This window comes from Protopterus annectens, chromosome 2.part2, assembly GCF_019279795.1.
Source record: "Protopterus annectens isolate FY-2018-M chromosome 2.part2, PAN1.0, whole genome shotgun sequence".
In the NCBI taxonomy this organism is placed as follows: domain Eukaryota; kingdom Metazoa; phylum Chordata; order Ceratodontiformes; family Protopteridae; genus Protopterus; species Protopterus annectens.
This window is the reverse complement of record NC_056730.1, coordinates 838,320,388-838,340,592: the sequence shown is the minus strand read 5'-3', so window position 1 is coordinate 838,340,592 and position 20,205 is coordinate 838,320,388. Positions and strand designations below refer to the sequence as shown.

The following is a 20,205-nucleotide window of genomic DNA, read 5'->3' as shown; positions in this document are numbered from 1 at the left end:
AAAAGGTATATGCCCTTTTCTTCACTGTAGTGCAATCATGGAGTTAGTATATATAGTTGGGGGGGGTTGGGGGCATGGGCCCCCACCAAGTTTGGTTTTATATTGTCTGGTTTCTGTTAAGAGGGTAAGTAAATAGTTTTTAAATTCTGGAAAGAGGCAGTCATTTGTGTTGTAAGTGTATATGTCTATGGTTTAAAATTCAGTCTTTTGAAATTTAGCATTGTAAGCTTTTGGTGAAATGAGATTCAGTCAAATGAGTTTTCAGTATTTTGAAAATTAGGTGATTTGATCTCAGTCAAATGAAAGTCAGTCAAATGAGATTTAGGTGATGTGAAGTAGATCCATATATATATATATATATATATATATATATATATATATATATATATATATATATATATATGTGTATGTACACACACACACACACACACACACACACACACACACACATATATATATATATATATATATATATATATATCTATATACTACCTAGGCATGAGACAAACATAAAAAATAAAAATAATAACAATACAAATACAGATTGGGCAGGATTGGCCCAGGGGATAGGATGAATAGGATGATATGACTAATGGCCATGTCTCCTATCCTAGCAGGAAGAAACTGGGTTTCCAGTTAGCTAGGCAGACTATTGTGAAAACAAGAAATCCCACAGGACATTTCAAGTTAAACATGGTGTAGCAACAGCATCCTGATGTCATTGCATTAGCAACTCCCACAGCTGGGGTTAATGACTGGCTGCCAAGACAGTGAAGACTCCTAGCTCTAAACATGTAGCTTCCATTTGCATACCTTGCTCCCCAGGCCTAACACTAAGTCAACTGTTTCTGTATTTCGGGGACTGCTAGGTAAATGGTTAAATCTGGTGTACCTGGCTGGAGGAATAGAGGGACTTTGGGGTTGGATGAGTATGAAGATCATAGGGAACAGCTGGAGGCTATATGGAGGTCAGGGAGCATAACAAAAGAAAGAAAGAAAATGCAAATAAAAATTAATTTAAAATATATAAATGAGTCAGTCTGCTAAACTACGATATATATATATATATATATATATATATATATATATATATATATATATATATATATATATATATATATATGGGTCCCCTTCAAAACATCTAAAACCCACAACATCTAATTTCATAACACTAAGACCAGAACATCTAAAACCCAAAACATCTAAAACCCATAACATCAAATTTCATAACATCTAACACTACAAATCACATGAAAATAACATCCCCTCCACATATAACAACATATAATGACACCAAACTACCAAACACACTTTTTACTACATTTCTGCAGGGGGACTTGATACAGTGGGGTTAGGAAATTAACTTTTTCCACTGTAGTACGATCTTGGAGTTGGTATATTTAATTTACGGGGGTGTGGGTGGCGGAGCCCCCCACATGGGGGTGAAGGGGGGCTTGGTGTCATTATATGTGGAGGGGATGTTATTTTCTTGTGATTTGTAGTGTTAGATGTTATGAAATTCGATGTTATGGGTTTTAGATGTTCTGGTCTCAATGTTATGAAATTAGATGCTATGGGTTTTAGATGTTTCAAAGTAGACCTATATATATATATATATATATATATATATATATATATATATATATATATATATATATATATATATATATAGCAAAGGTAATGTCCATGCAAATCAACAGTAAAAAGTAAAACATAAACTTCAACTCATTGAGTAAATACATAAATATAAACAATGTTTTAACAAGGACCTGTAAAACATATGAATGTTGCCATAGATATTAATCTTTCACAGAGTTTATGCTTGAGGTTTTCACACAGATTTCATATAAGTTATGTTTCTGGCATGTACAGAAAAGACTGACACTTAAAGAACAATAGTTTCTCCAATATAAGGCTTTAATAAGCATTAGAAGACATATAGAGCAATTTCTACACAGAGAAGGAGAATAACCACAGAAAAGGATAGGCCTTAGTTATTAGTTCTACTGATCAGACACTGCTTCTGCCTGCTCCTATACTTTTTTTCAGTCACTGTTAGTATATGCAGAAAAAAAGCTTCACAAATCACTAAGAATTACAATCAGGTCTCTTTGAATATATCTCATATGATCTGTTTGTAATACAGATGTAAGTTTCACCTCTCAAACTTTACTTTTCTCCACTCTCAAGGTGAATTTCTCGACACCCATGTCTTAAGCACATTAATGTACTGGTTATGATCAGAGTCCCAGTCGTAATTCTCTGTGTTGTTTGCAAAAAGTGAGACACACGGTGGAGTCTATAGCCTGCTCAAAGTTCAAAAAAACAAGTCCTGGAAGGAATGCATTGCTGTGTTTGTAAGCATTTAGGTCTATAATCCATTTAACTGGTAGTCTGCATATTATCATTCATAGAATTTCATCGGAACAATGTTATAACTGGATGAAAACAAATCGACATAACCTCAACGTAACCAAAAAAAAAAAAAAAAAAGATAACATTTTTTTGCAGGGGGCAATCCCCTCACACCACTCAAAGCTATAAATACCAACTCCACATGCACACAAACATGAATAAGAGAGAGAGAACTCTCCAAAAAGAAAGGACTCACTGCCAACACCAGCTGGCACACACTTAGAAACTGCACTGACAGCAATTTCCTACAGAAAACAGGGATCCGGGAGTTCAGCTACTCTGAGCGGCATTTGACCAGTCAATATCTCTATCATTTTAAGCCTAATAAGGTATATGGAAGCCTGTATCACTCTGCTTTCTGTGTGTAAGTTTATGGAGAAGTTTTAAACATCTGTGCTTCTGATACAGGGATTTTAAGATATATATAAAAAGATGTTATCATTGTTTTCTTATACTAGTGCATATCCTGTGTAAAAATTAAATGTTCATAGAAGGGTTTATGGTCACCCAAAACAACTATACAACTGATGAGGAACTCTTGAAAATTTAAGATTCAAGAAAACAGATATTCCTGAAACACAAATAAATAACATTTGCATAATATAAAGGTTTTGTATCTTTTGACCCCCCACAAAAAAAAAAATAAATAAAAGACATTAAAAGCAGAATCCGATGTCAGATAATGGTTTCCTACCCATGCTGCATGTAATTTTCTGAGCCTTTATTTTCAGCTCAGGGCCTAGACTGACTTCAGCTGTTTTTTTTTTTTTTTTTAAGATTTCTATACCTTTTGAATGCTTCCATAAAAAAATCATTACCATTTCATTTCTACCATCTATAACAGAAATGTTTTTCCTTTGGTCCATCTGTTGCTGCACATTGCTCACTACCAGGTTTCTATAAAACTTGCTTAGTTTTACAGAACTGTTGTTTTTGAAGTATTCTTCTTCGGTAATTTTACTGCATAATGTAATTAATGGGCTTCTGTATGCCATTCCCTCACTATTTATTTATGATGTGCATGTTCATAAAGCCCTCAATAAAGAATTATCAACATTTAATTCACCTGTCTCTGAGCTAGTCACCTTAAAGGTAGATATTAAAAGTATCAGATGTAGATCAGTGAGGTATAAGCCATATTACAGGAAATGAAAAAAGTATATATATTTGTACCATCTTATTTATTTAGTTATTGACATTTGTTTTCTGGGAAACAAATACCTGGGATGAAAGCATAAAAACACCACAAACAAAAAAGATGAAACTGATGCTTACACACTTTACAAACACAATAAGAAGGCAGCACACACACACACACACACACACACACACACACACACACACACACACACACACACACACACACATATCAACAATGCATACTTATACAAATTACAGACCAAGCATGAATGCAGCATGTTTTGGTTCAGAAGATTATTAGGATACTGTGTATGACAAATATGTGCAATAGTGATTGAGCAATAAACAGTATATATAAGGTTTGTAATGAAGTTTACAGTCAAAGACGAATGAAGGAGGTTTAGGGATAAGGAGATACAAGCATAAAGAAGTTAATCAGTAGTAAGCGAGAGAGAGAGAGAGAAGGAAAATAGAAGTAAAAGGTAAGTTTACTGCCCAGAGTGATAAAAGGGGACTTTTATCCAGGGATGCAACAGGAACAAAGCCATAACTTGGATAACATTTCTTTTAGTGTAGGTTTGAAGAAAAGTAGTTTAGCTATAGATGTAATAGAGACTAAAACTGAGTTCCAGGTTTTAGCTACAGAGCTATAGAAGAAATTGAGTCTGGCAGATTTTTGTGGTTTGTAGATAGAGTAGCATTGTTTGTCATTAGATTGGATGGGTCTGTTGGGTGGTAGCTGTGAAGACTGGTACTGAGAGCTAGACATGCTGATGTTTTTTCATTAAATTGTGATTTGTAAGCAGCTGAATAAATCTCAAGGGTAGTGGTAGTTCCAGCCAATTTAATATCTTGAAATGTCTTTTTCTGTAAAGTAACCCTAGATTTTGGTAAGTTTTTATTTATATATAATGTTGAATATGGATATCAAATTTAATCTTTCACCCTTTTTCCTGCCATCCATCAGCCTTCCCACCTCGAGGAGCTATCATACAGATAGCTATGGGGGGAGGTTCAAGGGTTGTGTTATACCCATAATCTCACCCCCTGGTGGTTGATAAGAGCACCCACATCACTAAAGGGCAATTCTATGCCCTTTTCCGGACATTTGTGGTTTACCATCACCTACTTGAATTGCTAAGCCCTTATCCCATGATCCTTTGGCCACTGTTATTGTTCAAGCCTCTACTGGGTGGGAGCACATTGGCAAACTAGGGCCACTATTTCCATCCCCCCCAGGATGTGTGAACCAAATTATGGCACTCACTCTCAATCCCTGCCACCTGGGGGCTCTTCCAGTACTCACTCTGCTAGTTAAACTTGGATCATATGTGTAGTAGTCAAGGCGTCATACTTGTATTCCACAAAGATGGGCTAACTAACTTAAATATTAATGAACCTCTAAGACCAGAGATTACAAAGGGGATCTCAGTGCTTCACATCTTATATTGTAAGTCTGTGAGCTGCAGTCTCTGTAGTACAAGATTTGACTCTTTCTGCCCTCATTTTCATATTGTGTGACTTTGAGCAAGTCACTTAATTAGATATTGATTCTGGGTAACCCCTGAATAGGAATGTGTGTCCAGTGGGCCTACCTGGTTAACAAATGGGTATTATGATTATTATTATTATTATTATTATTATTATTATTATTATTATTATACAAACAGACTATAAAAATTGTAATAGCAAAAGGTAAAAAATCACAGTGATTAAGGCTATTAGAATAAGACAGGTGCAATGTGTAATGTGCAAGTCAAAGTCTGAGTTTGAGTTTGATATGTTGGGATGTCCAATAGGGGAACTCCACCTAAAAAAGCACTATAGAGGCAGCAAAGGCTTTAGCCAATATGCAACAACCTTGGTAAGAGAGGTGCAAACCATTATCCGTGAAACAGGAAGCCATATCTCCTATTTCATCCTAGGCTGGCACATTCTAGACCCATTAGAATGGCACCAACTATGGAGCAAATTGTTTACTCCAATCAACTAGGCATCATTTTTGGAGAAGGTGAGATACTACTCAAGACCAATGTCTTTCCTGACTCTAATAATGCTGGAGCCAGCAAACCAAGAGTCACTGTGTTTAAAAATGCCACAGAAACTAAATTGAGGGGGGATCCTATATAGTCCCACAATACCAGAAGAAGACAAAGAGCAGTGGCAGTTCCTAAAGATTCAATCTTCTAAAGGCTTGTCAAATGTAAACACCTTCTGAAATGCAATGAAAGGAAAACATGTAGCCCATGCAAAGTTGTATGCCTCCTGGGGAAGTATAACTAGAAAAATATGGGATTTATCAATGAGTACAAGAAGCAGTGGATTTACTTGTGGAGTGTAGGTTTACCCATCAAGTACCAGGAGTTTACACATGGATTTTCCAGGAATCTAAGCTGTAGATATGCTTGGAAGTTATAGGCCGTTTATTCTGAGCTGCAGTATCAAGAAATGAAATTGCAAAGACAGATTTTTAGGTTTTTTTTCAGATACTTTAAAAGCCAAGCTAAACTCTAAGTGGCCTGGATTGCATGCTTTATTTTTCTTAAGTACCAGTTGACACAGTTACCCTGAAAATAAATTGCACTTAAATAATAAATAGATTCTTCAATGTATAATCCATGCTACAATACAAACAAACACACAGACATATATATATATATATATATATATATATATATATATATATATATATATATATATATATATATATATTTGTATCTATATCTGTATCTATATCTATATCTATATATGGGTCTACTTCAAATAAATGAAAGACCACTTACCCAAAGACAACATCACCAAGATGAGATCTTTAAAATCTCAGTTTAACAAATGATCACATTACCGCAGCTTTCCCATGGTAAGTAACCAGTTGGCCAGCATGAGGAAATTTGCCCTTTTTCCTACTGTAGTGCAGTCCTGGAGTTGTTATATTTAGTTAACGGGGTGTAGGAGGTGCAGCCCCCAACATTGTGGGGTGTGGGGAATTTAGCTCCCCAACTGATTGGGTTGGAGATAGTGCAGTATAGTTTTTGTTAACTGTTGGCCGATGGGATACTTACCATGAGAAATGTTTTTGCAACATCATTGTTCGTTAAACTGAGGTTTTGGAGTTCTCTTCTAGGCAATGTTGTCTTCAGGTAAGTGGTCTTTCTTTTATTTGAAGTAGACCCATATATATGTATATATATCCGCATGCATACACAAATAGAATGAGTATATGACCAGCTGGCAAGATGGAATATGTAAGCCATCAAGTGTGTGATTGATACATGAAATATCTTCAAATGTTAGTTTAGAGAACATGTTTTGTGTTGTCTGGCAAAGACATTAGTGGTGAGCTGCAAACAGAAAAATATACACTACAAAACACTAACATAATAAAAGTTATGGTAACTGTAAAAATAGGAGGTACTGCCAGCACACCTAGCTGGAATTCTGTAAATAATTATGTAATTTGTGAATATCAAACTGATTTATACAATATGCTAGTGTTACAAATGTATTAGAACTCTATGTCATGTGTATATCAAACTGATTTGTACAGATGTTTGTGCTGAAAATGAATTTGTAAAGTGCTTGTGTTTAAAATGTATCCACACTGTGCGCTGCTAGAGAGAACAGAAATGTACATGCTCTATTGCAACTGTTGAAATGTATATGTTTTAACATAGGAAACCGGGAGACTGGAGGTTAACCTCAGTCCACCAAACTTTAAAATATATCTAAAATTAAATCACTTTATGGACTAGGCCATAATGATGCTATCCCCCAGGTTTCAATGCAGCCAGACACACAAAGTCTGTACTAGGAAGTTTTCTGTATTGTCTTTGGGGTGAACTAATTACTACTCTGGATGCATGGATATATGAAATTGTTTTATGATGTTCAGCATCTGCCACAGATCTAAGCAAAAGCCAGTGTGTGTGCATTTTTACAGGCAGGTGCTAAATCCTGCCAGCTTCCAGCAACGGGGATTTGCATAGGAACTAGAAGTCAGATGACCAGAAGTGATGTCATTCTGCATTCTATTAGGGAACAGTATAATTCTCTTAGATTCAGTCAAGAATATAGTGAAGCTTAGTTTAAATATTGTGGTTCTTTATTTGTATGGGTCTGTCCTTCAATGCTACTTTAAACATTTCCTGTGACTTTGAACTCTGATGTCACTGTGAATATATACTTAGCATTTTCTTGCTCTTTTATTATTTATTACTACATACATTTAAACCTTTCATTGTGGCCGATCTTTGTAAAGATATTTAACTTTTGAGAGTATTTGCATATTTATTTGGTGACACTGTGTGGGCCACTCCTAATAGCCTTGCTCTTGGTCAAACTACCACTTGTATTAATATTATTTTCACTCAGTATATTAGGTACCTTTGGAAGAGCCTGAGGTAGCTGGCAGGAGTGTCTAGTGACAGTCATAATTACCTTATAGTCTGGGCAGAAGGGGGGCATAATTAGTATACCTGTGCCTGCCTTTCCCAAGTGTGTGTGTGTGTGTGTGTGTGTGTGTGTGTGTGTGTGTGTGTGTGTGTGTGTGTGTGTGTGTGTGTGTGTGTGTGTAAATCAAATCTCAATAGTGTATGTGTCAGGAAGCACTGGTTGGTGGAGCCCTTGGCTTGGACACTCAGCTGAGATCTCAACTCTACAGTTGTGCCAGTGGGGGGTGTTATTGAGGATCTGGAGAAAGAGGGAGAAGCCAGCCCCGGACTGACTGTGGTCTCTGTGTGCTCTTAAGGGAAATTGCACTTGATGGAGAGAGCTGCATCTGTAAATACTGTGTGTGTACCTGCTATCTTCCCAGTGAACATCCCCCACAGGTGCTAGTGGTGAAAACTGAGGTGGAAGGTCATCACATACTGGTGGCAGTGGTGGGATCACCACATCATATTTTGGTGAACAGTGGTGTAGATATTGAACTCTTGTTGCCTGCAAGCAGTGGTCACTAAAGAAGGTGTTGGTACTCTCAAGCAGGCACATGGTAGACATTCAGAGTTTCATATCAGAATAGTTTTATTTATTTACTATTGTTAGCTTAGTTAGTCAGGGAGAGCAGGGAAGGATATCAGCAGAGGATTATGGCAAGCTGACAAGGAGCCACTTGGCTGAGATGTGCCAAGCCAAAGGGCTGCGGCATGCCAACTTGACTAAAGGGGAATGGGAAATGACTGCAGCCTTAATCATAGCTACATCACAAATCAGCAACCAGGAAGACAACCAGACTGGCATTGGGGATGTACAGTTCTCAGAAACAGAACAGTTCAATGTTTCCTCAGAGGACTTAAAAATATGTCTGGTGTTAAAGAGAATTGAACTGGAGTCCAAACATTTGGAATTAGAATCAGCAGAGAGACTGTAGCATTTGGTGTTTGAAGCAGAATCAGCAGAGAGACTGTGCCATTTGGAGGATGAAGAAAATGAGAAAGTACAGTGGAAGCTGAAGAAAATGAGAGGCAGAGGCAACATGAGACGGAGATGCTGACTCTTCACCAGGGTAATGGGGAATGGAATAACTGAACTCCAGAAGCAATAAAGGTCAGTAAATTTCTTCCACAATTTACAGACAGTGATAATTTTGATAGTTTTATTCATATGACTGAAATGGTATGTGAACAGTACAATGTTGACCAAGGGCTCTGGGTACGGTTCCTGACCCCCTTACTCCATGGTAGAGCTGTAACTGCTGTTTTTAAACTGTCTGATATTGATTGTTTAGACTATAACAAAGTAAAGAAATGTTTATTAGAGTGTGTTAACGCCTGAAGCTTACAGAAAAATGTTTTGTGAGCATAGACGCAAGGCAGATGAAAATGTGTGTAATTATATTGCTTAACTAAGCACTTATTTTCATAAGTGGGTAAGTGGGTGTCAGGTCACAACTTTACAAGGGCTGGCAGACCTTTGGGTGAGGGAACAAGCCCTTAGCACTTTGCCTGAGGACATGAGAATCTGTTTGGCAGATAGAGAATGCAATATCGTAGATGAGCTGGGGAAAAAAGGGGATCTGTACTTAGCAAGAAGGGTATTACTGCACAGGAAAGGGATACTCAGTGCTGCACATGGTAAGGGAACTCATGTTGGGCAGCCTAAGCCACCCCAACAGAGTCCACTAGCAATAGCTGAATCCACTAGTTCAGGTACATGGCCAGGATCAGGAGTTAAATGTTTTAAATGTAACCTTTGAGGTCATGTATTATATACATATCCATGGAGGCATGGTGGAGAACAAAAGGTAGGGGAGAAAGCAGTGGGAATAACATAATGCCTGTGGTAAGTTGTCTGGAGACAGCAAGGGTACCAAATTACCACAAGAAGGTATATCCTATCTTGGTAGATGGGAAACAAGTCACTGCTAAGAGAGACACAGCCTCTGACCTAACCATTGTAAAGCCTACAGTGGTTAAAGAGGAGCACTACCTGCTTGAGCAGTCTACTCCAGTCAGAGCTTTAGGAGGGACCCCATTCCAAATACCTTTGGCTAGGGTTCACCTTGATTGGGAAGGCAGAAAAGGAAGCAAGCAAGTAGGTATGTTTGAGGATATCCCTGCAGATGTCCAGATAGAGAATGGCTTTGATAATGCATTACCTTGTGAGCATGAAGTTACATGCAGTCAGGCTTGGAGACAGGCATGTAGGTCTGTAAGCCTTGGGTAGACCCAGGCTGACTGCACACTTGAAGCCAGGACTAGTGATGTGGCTACTTCAGGGAGGGAGCTACTCTGTAACAGTGAGACTGAAGGTGAGCCACCACTGCTGGTGAGTACTGATGTTCCCTTGGACAGAGTGACTGTAAGGGCAGAGGTGAGTAGTAGTACCCTGGCTGACAGTGAGGCACCACTGTCAGAGGATATCAGACTTCATGTGGAATGGGAGCTGGGAAGGATTACAAAAAGAGAAATGAGGCAGGCTCAGCTCTCAGACCCTACATTACAAGGCTTGAGAGAGGTAGCTAGGGAGGTGCCTGATTCTCAAGGAAAAGGGAATTCCATATACTGGAACACAGGGTTACTGTATAGAGAATAGACCCCTGAGGGAGGGCTAGAGGGTGAGAGAATGCAGCAGTTGGTATTGCCCATGTCTATCATCTGGTACTTCTAGCCACAGCCCATAACATTCCCTTTGCAGGTCATATGGGCATAAAGCATACCAAGAGACATATTATGCAGAATTTGTTTGGCCTGGGATTGCAAGGGATGCAACAGGCTACTGCAGGACCTGTGAGTAGTGCCAAAAAGTACGCAAGGTAGGAGACAAGGTCAAAGTTCCTTTGGCATCTTTGCCTGTAATTGAGGAGCCATTTCAGAGGGTAGTTATGGATCTTGTGGGGCCTCTGAGTAACCCAAGTTTCACAGGAAAGAAGTATATCCTAGTGGTAGTAGATTATGCTACCAGATACCGTGAAGTGATTGCCCTATCCTCTATTGAGGCAGAAAAGGTGGCAAATGCTAGGCAGTAGGCACTGGCAGCATGATGCCAGGACACTTCTATGGGCTAGGCTTGTAAAGGCTTTAGGGCCATTAGCCTAGTACACACCTATGAATCTATGGACCTATAAATGCTTTGTTAGAGATTTTCAGCAGGGTAGGTTTCCGAAAAGAAATACTCACTGACAGAGGTGCCAATTTCAAGTCAGACCTGCTGGCTTATCTGTGGAAGCACTGTGGGGTGAAGCACCTAAAGACAACCCCCTACCACCCCCAGACTAATGGTCTTGTACAGAGGATAAACTCTACATTAAAGACCATGCTACAGGCATTTGCAGACCAGTTTAAGAGAAAGTGGGACAAATATTTGCCCCATCTGTTGTTTGCATACAGAGAGGTACACCAAGAATCCACAGGTTTTTCACCATTTGAGTTGCTGCATGGGCATTGGATGAGGGTACCTCTCGATTTGATTTTGTATGAATTGGAGGGTGAGTGTGAATCCCACAAGGAGTCAGTTGTGTCACATGTCTTAACAAGGCTCAAGGAACTTATGGGCTTGGCCCAGGAAAACCTGGCAAAAGCCCAACAGCAGAAAAATGTCTGGTATGACAGAAATGCTCAAGCCAGAGAGTATGCTGTGGGGGAGCAGGTTATGGTTCTCATTCTTGTCAGACACACTAAGCTGCAGGCAGCTTGGGAGGTACCCTTCAAAGTGGTAAGGAAAGTCAGTGAATTTAACTACATGGTAGAGCTACTAGGCAGGAGGCATGGGCCCAAACTGTACCATGTTAACATGATGAAACCTTACCATGATAGGGAGCCCTTGTTCTAAGTATTTGTAGTAGGAGGCAGGAGGAGTCTGAGGGGGATCCATGGCTACAGGGAGCCAGCCAATAAAATCCCAAGTTACTGTGGTGGAGCCTAGGGTTGCAGGCCTATGATATGACAGTGCAGCACTGTAGTGGGGTTAGCAATGTCAAGGCAGATAGAATCTCAAAACAGGGTATGGGCAAATATATTCCCAGATAGGCTCATTCCTCTCAAGCAATGTTTCTCAAGGGGTACTTGAAAAATTAGCTTGAGTCTTCAAAGGGAGGAGAGATGTGACAGTAGGAGGTACTGTCAGCACAGCTAGCTGGAATTTTTTAAATAATTATAAGTCATTTGTAAATATAAGTCAGTAAATAATGACAGGAAGTGAGCGACAGTGAGAAAACCAAAATGATCAAAACGATGCAGAAATTAAATCTTCACTTTTAATATAAAAATAATAGGATAAGCGCTTTCGCAAGTAGCTTCATCAGATCCATAAGAAACCAGATACTGAATACATATATATATATACCTGCAGGTAATGACTCATACTCCTAATTAGATAACATACAAGCTACTACCCATCATTTTTAAAGCAACAGATAATATATAACACAATAAACAAAAATATGTATAGGATTCATCATATAACACTACTAAAAAATAAATTACAAAAGAACACCGAATTACATTCATACTATCTAAAAATTTTAACTAGGAAATTTTTTTTAAATTACACAAAGCTACATATATATTATAGATTAATACCTATTATATAAAAATGTGGATGTATCAGTATGTGATGTTTCATTTAATATTTCTGCGTTGTTTTAATTTTGGCTTTATAGAGGCTCTCTCATTCAGACCAAAACCTTTATCAGCCCTTAGTAAAATAATCCATTGCATCTCCATGCTTTCTGTATAAGTTCTAATATCACCTCCCCTCACATTCGGAAAAATAGCTTCTAGCACCTTAAATAGAAAGTGATGTTTATTGTTATGTGATACAATATGTTTAGCTAGAGCATTATGCAATGTACCTCTCTTCATGTGGTATACATGCTCCCTCATCCTATCTCTTAAGGGGCGGTTGGCCTTGCCTACATAGAATGACGGGCAGAACTGGCAAGTAGCCAAATAAACCACATCTGATGTCATACAATTGGCATCAACATTTATCTCAAAAACTTTCCGTAAGTCTGGTTGAAAAAACTGAGTATTACTGTCAATAAAATGGCAAAAGTTACAATGCCCACATGGCTTGGTACATCCACCCTTGTTATTACTTTTTATAATTTTGGGATAACAGAGCATCCTTTTCAAATTGTGCTTATTCCTATAAAGGAAATTAGGTGTCTCACCTACAATCCATTTCAAATCACTGTCAACATGTAAAATACCCCAATGTTTATTGATGACTTCCTTAATTTTAAAATAATCAGAAGAGAACTGTGATGAAAATCTAATACTTTGATTATCGCAGTTGTCACCTACAGGATTGTGAAATTCCCTAGGACCAAAATAAGGAGCCGCTGTGGTAGGTATGTCATCCAAATGAGAGTTAATTTCAGTATAGGTATATCCCCTATTAACCAATCTATTTTTCAGACTGGTTAACTCAATTTCAAAACCATCGTTCATAGGATTTAATCTTGAGGCCCTAATAGCCTGTCCTCTTATAATATTTTTAAAAACATAAGGGGGATGCATGCTAGATCTGGAGAGTAAAGTATTACTGTAACAAACCTTGCAATGCACCCCTGTATTAATTATATCATTAGGTAATCTCTCAATGAATAAATCTAAGAACTCTATCCTACGTGAGGAATGGTGCATGGTGAACTTGAGGCAAGTCGTCAAGTTGTTCATCATGGAATACATGGATTCTAGTTGTTAAATTGATCCATTCCATAGAATGAAAAGATCATCGACAAAGCGTCGATAAAACACTACATGCTGCCTAAATAATTCCTCATGAAAAAGAACATGTTCTTCCCAATATGCAAGGAACATATTTGCGTAGCTATTGGCACATGGTGTGCCCATTGCTACGCCCTCCTTTTGCCTATAAACATTGGTCATGAACATGAAGAAGTTATTTTCTAAGACTAACTCCAAAAAATACACTACCAAGTCTATTAAAACCACAGAATAATTACTATGCTCCTTTAAATATTCAGTTACATAAGTCAGCCCTAGGTCATTGGAAATGACAGTGAACAGGGATTGTACATCTAGGGTAACAAATAAATAACCAGTTGTTGTACCAATGTGTTTAATGCATTCATAAAGGTCAATGAGAAACTGTCTAGAATCTTTTAGTACTATAATGTTGTTACTCAGTACTTGTTTTAAATGTTTTTCAATAAAAACAGAAAGGTGCTCTGTTAGCCAACCATGACCTGAGACTATAGGTCTCATCGGTGGATCAAGGGGGTCCTTGTGTATTTTAGGCAGGCCATTAATAATCGGAATGACTGGATGTAAAATGTTCAGATATTCGTATAGATTTTTATCTATTAAATTACTTTTAAAAATATCATGCAAAGAATGTCTCACATACTTGATCACTGTATGTACACTTTCCAGGGAAACAATTTCATAAGAATCATCTTGCAGCATAGTAATCATGCTATTAATGTAATCAGACATATTCAAGATAACTATTTTACCACCTTTGTCGGCGGGTCTGATAATGATACTAGGATCATTCTGTAATTTATTCAAACAAAGCCTTTCTTTATGTGAGAGATTATCTCTTGTTCTAAATGCTTGTCTAGTATCTCTACTGCCATAATAACTATACAATTCATCTTCTGTTAATTTAAGATAAGCTTCCAAAAGGGGATGGTGAGCTGGTGTAAAATCACTTAAGTTCTTAAAAACAAAATTATTATCCTGTGATGCATTAATGTTAGAGTCCTTATAAAGGAACTTAAGCATGACATTTCTACAAAATATTCTTAGGTCAACAATAGTATCAACTAATCTGCTCTGATTTTTGGGGATAAAATTCAAGCCTTTACCCAAAAGCTGAATGTCCTCAGAGGTGAGTATAACATCAGATAAGTTATGAACTAACGCTTGTTGGTCCATATTTTTTTGAGAGTTTTTTGTGTTGCAAATTCCTCTGAGAGTTTCCTCTTCTGTCTCCCTCTGCTTATGGAGCGTCCTCTGTGTGGGCCCTTCTCCATTCGAACAGGCAGGGGAAAAGACAAAGCATTGGTAAAGGACCCATCCATGTTGGCCTTTCTAGGTCTAACAACGACCTCTCCATTTGCATCAATGGAAGCAGGTTTATTTTTAATAATGTGTACATCTGGATATAAGTTCGTATCTGTACCCATACTAGGGTGGACAATATGTATAACATCTACAGAGTCATTGTGATTATCCGTGATAGAGTCAATTTCATGTAAATCACTTATAACAACATTGTTGATCTTACTCACAGTACCCATATCCACAGTACCTGAATTTAAAGCATCATTATGGCCACAAGCTTTTTCATTGTCATTCATCCTAACAACATGTTTAAGGCCCGAAATGTCACCTTTCATAGGCTCTTCACTATGCGTTTCATTCACAGTGACATTCCGAGAGTTTATGTCATCAGAATCAGGCCGCTTATTTAAAAAATTGTTATCATTATTATCATAATTTATTGTTCGTGGGACCATTTCATTTTGTCCTTGAACATGTCTCGGCCACATGAAGACATGGCCTTGCTTGAAATCATTAATATCCCTGGTGGCTTTATGCCGTTTCTGTTGTAACAATTTGTGCTCAAATGCAGAGATACTATCTAATAAATTCTCAAATGGTGACCAGATAAGTTCTTCCATAAGAAACCAGATACTGAATACATATATATATATACCCCAGATGTACACATTATTAAAAATAAACCTGCTTCTATTGATGCAAATGGAGAGGTCGTTGTTAGACCTAGAAAGGCCAACATGGATGGGTCCTTTACCAATGCTTTGTCTTTTCCCCTGCCTGTTCGAATGGAGAAGGGCCCGCACAGAGGACGCTCCATATGCAGAGGGAGACAGAAGAGGAAACTCTCAGAGGAATTTGCAACACAAAAAACTCTCAAAAAAATATGGACCAACAAGTGTTAGTTCATAACTTATCTGATGTTATACTCACCTCTGAGGACATTCAGCTCTTGGGTAAAGGCTTGAATTTTATCCCCAAAAATCAGAGCAGATTAGTTGATACTATTGTTGACCTAAGAATCTTTTGTAGAAATGTCATGCTTAAGTTCCTTTATAAGGACTCTAACATTAATGCATCACAGGATAATAATTTTGTTTTTAAGAACTTAAGTGATTTTACACCGGCTCACCATCCCCTTTTGGAAGCCTATCTTAAATTAACAGAAGATGAATTGTATAGTTATCATGGCAGTAGAGATACTAGACAAGCATTTAGAACAAGAGTATAATCTCTCACATAAAGAAAGGCTTTGTTTGAATAAATTACAGAATGATCCTAGTATCATTATCAGATCCGCCGACAAAGGTGGTAAAATAGTTATCTTGAATATGTCTGATTACATTAATAGCATGATTACTATGCTGCAAGATGATTCTTATGAAATTGTTTCCCTGGAAAGTGTACATACAGTGATCGAGTATGTGAGACATTCTTTGCATGATATTTTTAAAAGTAATTTAATAGATAAAAATTTCTACGAATATCTGAACATTTTACATCCAGTCATTCCGATTATTAATGGCCTGCCTAAAATACACAAGGACCCCCTTGATCCACCGATGAGACCTATAGTCTCAGGTCATGGTTGGCTAACAGAGCACCTTTCTGTTTTTATTGAAAAACATTTAAAACAAGTACTGAGTAACAACATTATAGTACTAAAAGATTCTAGACAGTTTCTCATTGACCTTTATGAATGCATTAAACACATTGGTACAACAACTGGTTATTTATTGGTTATGCTAGATGTACAATCCCTGTACACTGTCATTCCCAATGACCTAGGGCTGACTTATGTAACTGAATATTTAAAGGAGCATAATAATTATTCTGTGGTTTTAATAGACTTAGTAGTGCATTTTTTGGAGTTAGTGTTAGAAAATAACTTCTTCATGTTCATGACCACTGTTTATAGGCAAAAGGAGGGCATAGCAATGGGCACACCATGTGCCAATAGTTACGCAAATATGTTCCTTGCATATTGGGAAGAACATGTTCTTTTTCATGAGGAATTATTTAGGCAGCATGTAGTGTTTTATCGATGCTTTGTCGATGATCTTTTCATTCTATGGAATGGATCAATTGAACAACTAGAATCCATGTATTCCATGATGAACAACTTGACGACTTGCCTCAAGTTCACCATGCACCATTCCTCAAGTAGGATAGAGTTCTTAGATTTATTCATTGAGAGATTACCTAATGATATAATTAAGACAGGGGTGCATCACAAGGTTTGTTACAGTAATACTTTACTCTCCAGATCTAGCATGCATTCCCCTTATGTTTTTAAAAATATTATAAGAGGACAGGCTATTAGGGCCTCAAGATTAAATCCTATGAACGATGGTTTTGAAATTGAGTTAACCAGTCTGAAAAATAGATTGGTTAATAGGGGCTATACCTATACTGAAATTAACTCTCATTTGGATGACATACACCAATTGCGCTCTACCACAGCGGCTCCTTATTTTGGTCCTAGGGAATTTAACAATCCTGTAGATGGCAACTGCAATAATCAAAGTATTAGATTTTCAACACAGTTCTCTTCTGATTATTTTAAAATTAAGGAAGTCATCAATAAACATTGGGGTATTTTACATGTTGACAGTGATTTGGAACGGATTGTAGGTGAGACACCTAATTTCCTTAATAGGAATAAGCACAATTTGAAAAGGATGCTCTGTTATCCCAAAATTATAAAAAGTAATAACAAGGGTGGATGTACCAAGCCATGTGGGCATTGTAACTTTTGCCATTTTATTGACAGTAATACTCAGTTTTTTCAACCAGACTTACGGAAAGTTTTTGAGATATAAGTTGATGCCAATTATATGACATCAGATGTGGTTTATTTGGCTACTTGTCAGTCCTGCCCGTCATTCTATGTAGGCAAGACCAACTGCCCCTTAAGAGATAGGATGAAGGAGCATGTATACCACATGAAGAGAGGTACATTGCATAATGCTCTAGCTAAACATATTGTATCACATAACAATAAACATCACTTTCTATTTAAGGTGCTAGAAGCTATTTTTCCGAATGTGAGGGGAGGTGATATTAGAGCTTATACAGAAAGCAAGGAGATGCAATGGATTATTTTCCTAAGGGCTGATAAAGGTTTTGGTCTGAATGAGAGAGCCTCTATAAAGCCAAAATTAAAACAACGCAGAAATATTAAATGAAACATTACATACTGATACATCCACATTTTTATATAATAGGTATTAATGTATAATATATATGTAGCTTTGTGTAATTTTAAAAAATTTCCTAGTTAAAATTTTTAGATAGTATGAATGTAATTCGGTGTTCTTTTGTAATTTATTTTTTAGTAGTGTTATATGATGAATCCTATACATATTTTTGTTTATTGTGTTATATATTATCTGTTGCTTTAAAAATGATGGGTAGTAGCTTGTATGTTATCTAATTAGGAGTATGAGTCATTACCTGCAGGTATATATATATATATATATATATATATATATATATATATATATATATATATATATATATATATATATATATATGTATTCAGTATCTGGTTTCTTATGGATCTGATGAAGCTACTTGCGAAAGCGCTTATCCTATTATTTTTATATTAAAAGTGAAGATTTAATTTCTGCATCGTTTTGATCATTTTGGTTTTCTCACTGTCGCTCAGTTCCTGTCATTATTTACTGACTTCAATTCTTTTTACTGTGATTCTGAGCGTTTACCTGCCCTAAGTGGACCCTCCCTGCTGTTTTATTATTTGTAAATATAAAACTCATTTATACAAGATGCTTATGTTACAAATGTATTAGAACTCTATGTCATGTGTATATCAAACTGATCTGTACAGATGTTTATGTTGAAAAGGTATTTGTAAAGTGCTTGTGTTTGAAATGTATCCACAGTGTGCCCTACTGGAGAGAACATAAATGTATATGCACTATTGTAACTGTTTAGATGTTTATGTTTTAACAGAAGAAGCTGGAAGACAGGAAGTTAACCTCAGTCCCGCAAACTTTAAAACATATCTGAAATTAAACCACTTTACAGGCTAGTTCATAAAGATGCTACCTTACAGGTTTCAATGCAGTCAGAGACACTAAGTCTGTACTAGGAAGCTTTCTGTATTGCCTTTGGGGTGAACTAATTCCTACTATGGATGTGTGAAGATATGAAATTGTTTTATGACTCCAGCACCTTCCACAGATCTGAGCAAAAGCCCGTGTGTGTGTATTTTTACCGGTAGGTGCTAAATCCTGCCAGCTTCCAGCAATGGGGGTTTTGCATGAGAACTAGAAGTCAGATGACCAGAAGTGATGTCATTCTGCAACCTGTCCCAGAAGTAATATTTTAGATATTATTTTGAGAAGTATCTCAACGAGGCCGAGCATTCTGTATTCTGTCAGGGGCCTGACAACAAGAAGGACCATTCACCACATCATCTGCCTTGCTCTACTAAGTAAGTTATTAGGGAATAGTATAATTCTCTTAGATTCAGTCAGGAATATAGTGAAGCTTAGTTTAGATATTGTTTTTCTTTATTTGCCTGGGTCTGTCCTTCAATGCTACTTTAAATATTTCCTGTGATTTTGAACTCTGGTGTCACTATGAATATATACTTAGTATTTTCTTGTTGTTTTATTATTTATTATTATTAAATATATTTAAACCTTTCATTGTGCCTGATCTTTGTAGAAATATTTAAGTTTTGAAAGTTGGTGTCACTGTGAATATATACTTAGTATTTTCTTGTTCTTTTATTATTTATTATTAAATATATTTAAACCTTTCAATGTGGCTGATCTTTGTAGAGATATTTAAGTTTTGAGAACATTTTCATATTTATTTGGTGACATTGTGTGGGTCACTCCTAATAGCCTTGCTCTTGGTCAAACTACCATTTGTATTAATATTAATTTTACTCAGTATATTGGGTACCCTTGGAAGAGCCTTAAGGTAGCTAGCAGGAGTGTCTGGTGGCAGTCATAACTACCTTATAGGACGGGGCATAGCTAGTAAACCTGTGCCAGTCTTTCCCAGGTGTGTGTGTGTGTGTGTGTGTGTGTGTGTGTGTGTGTGTGTGTGTGTGTGTGTGTGTGTGTGTGTGTGTGTGTGTGTGTGTGTGTGTGTGTGTGTGTGTGTGTGTGTGTGTGTGTGTGTGTGTGTGTAAATCAAATCT

General features: G+C 37.1%; 1 protein-coding gene across 1 annotated transcript in view; it reads right to left on the bottom strand.

Moving 5' to 3' along the window:
* ADGRV1 (adhesion G protein-coupled receptor V1) overlaps window positions 1-20,205 on the bottom strand; it is a 3,979,741-nt gene that overhangs the window by 3,878,487 nt on the left and 81,049 nt on the right. The window lies entirely within an intron of this gene.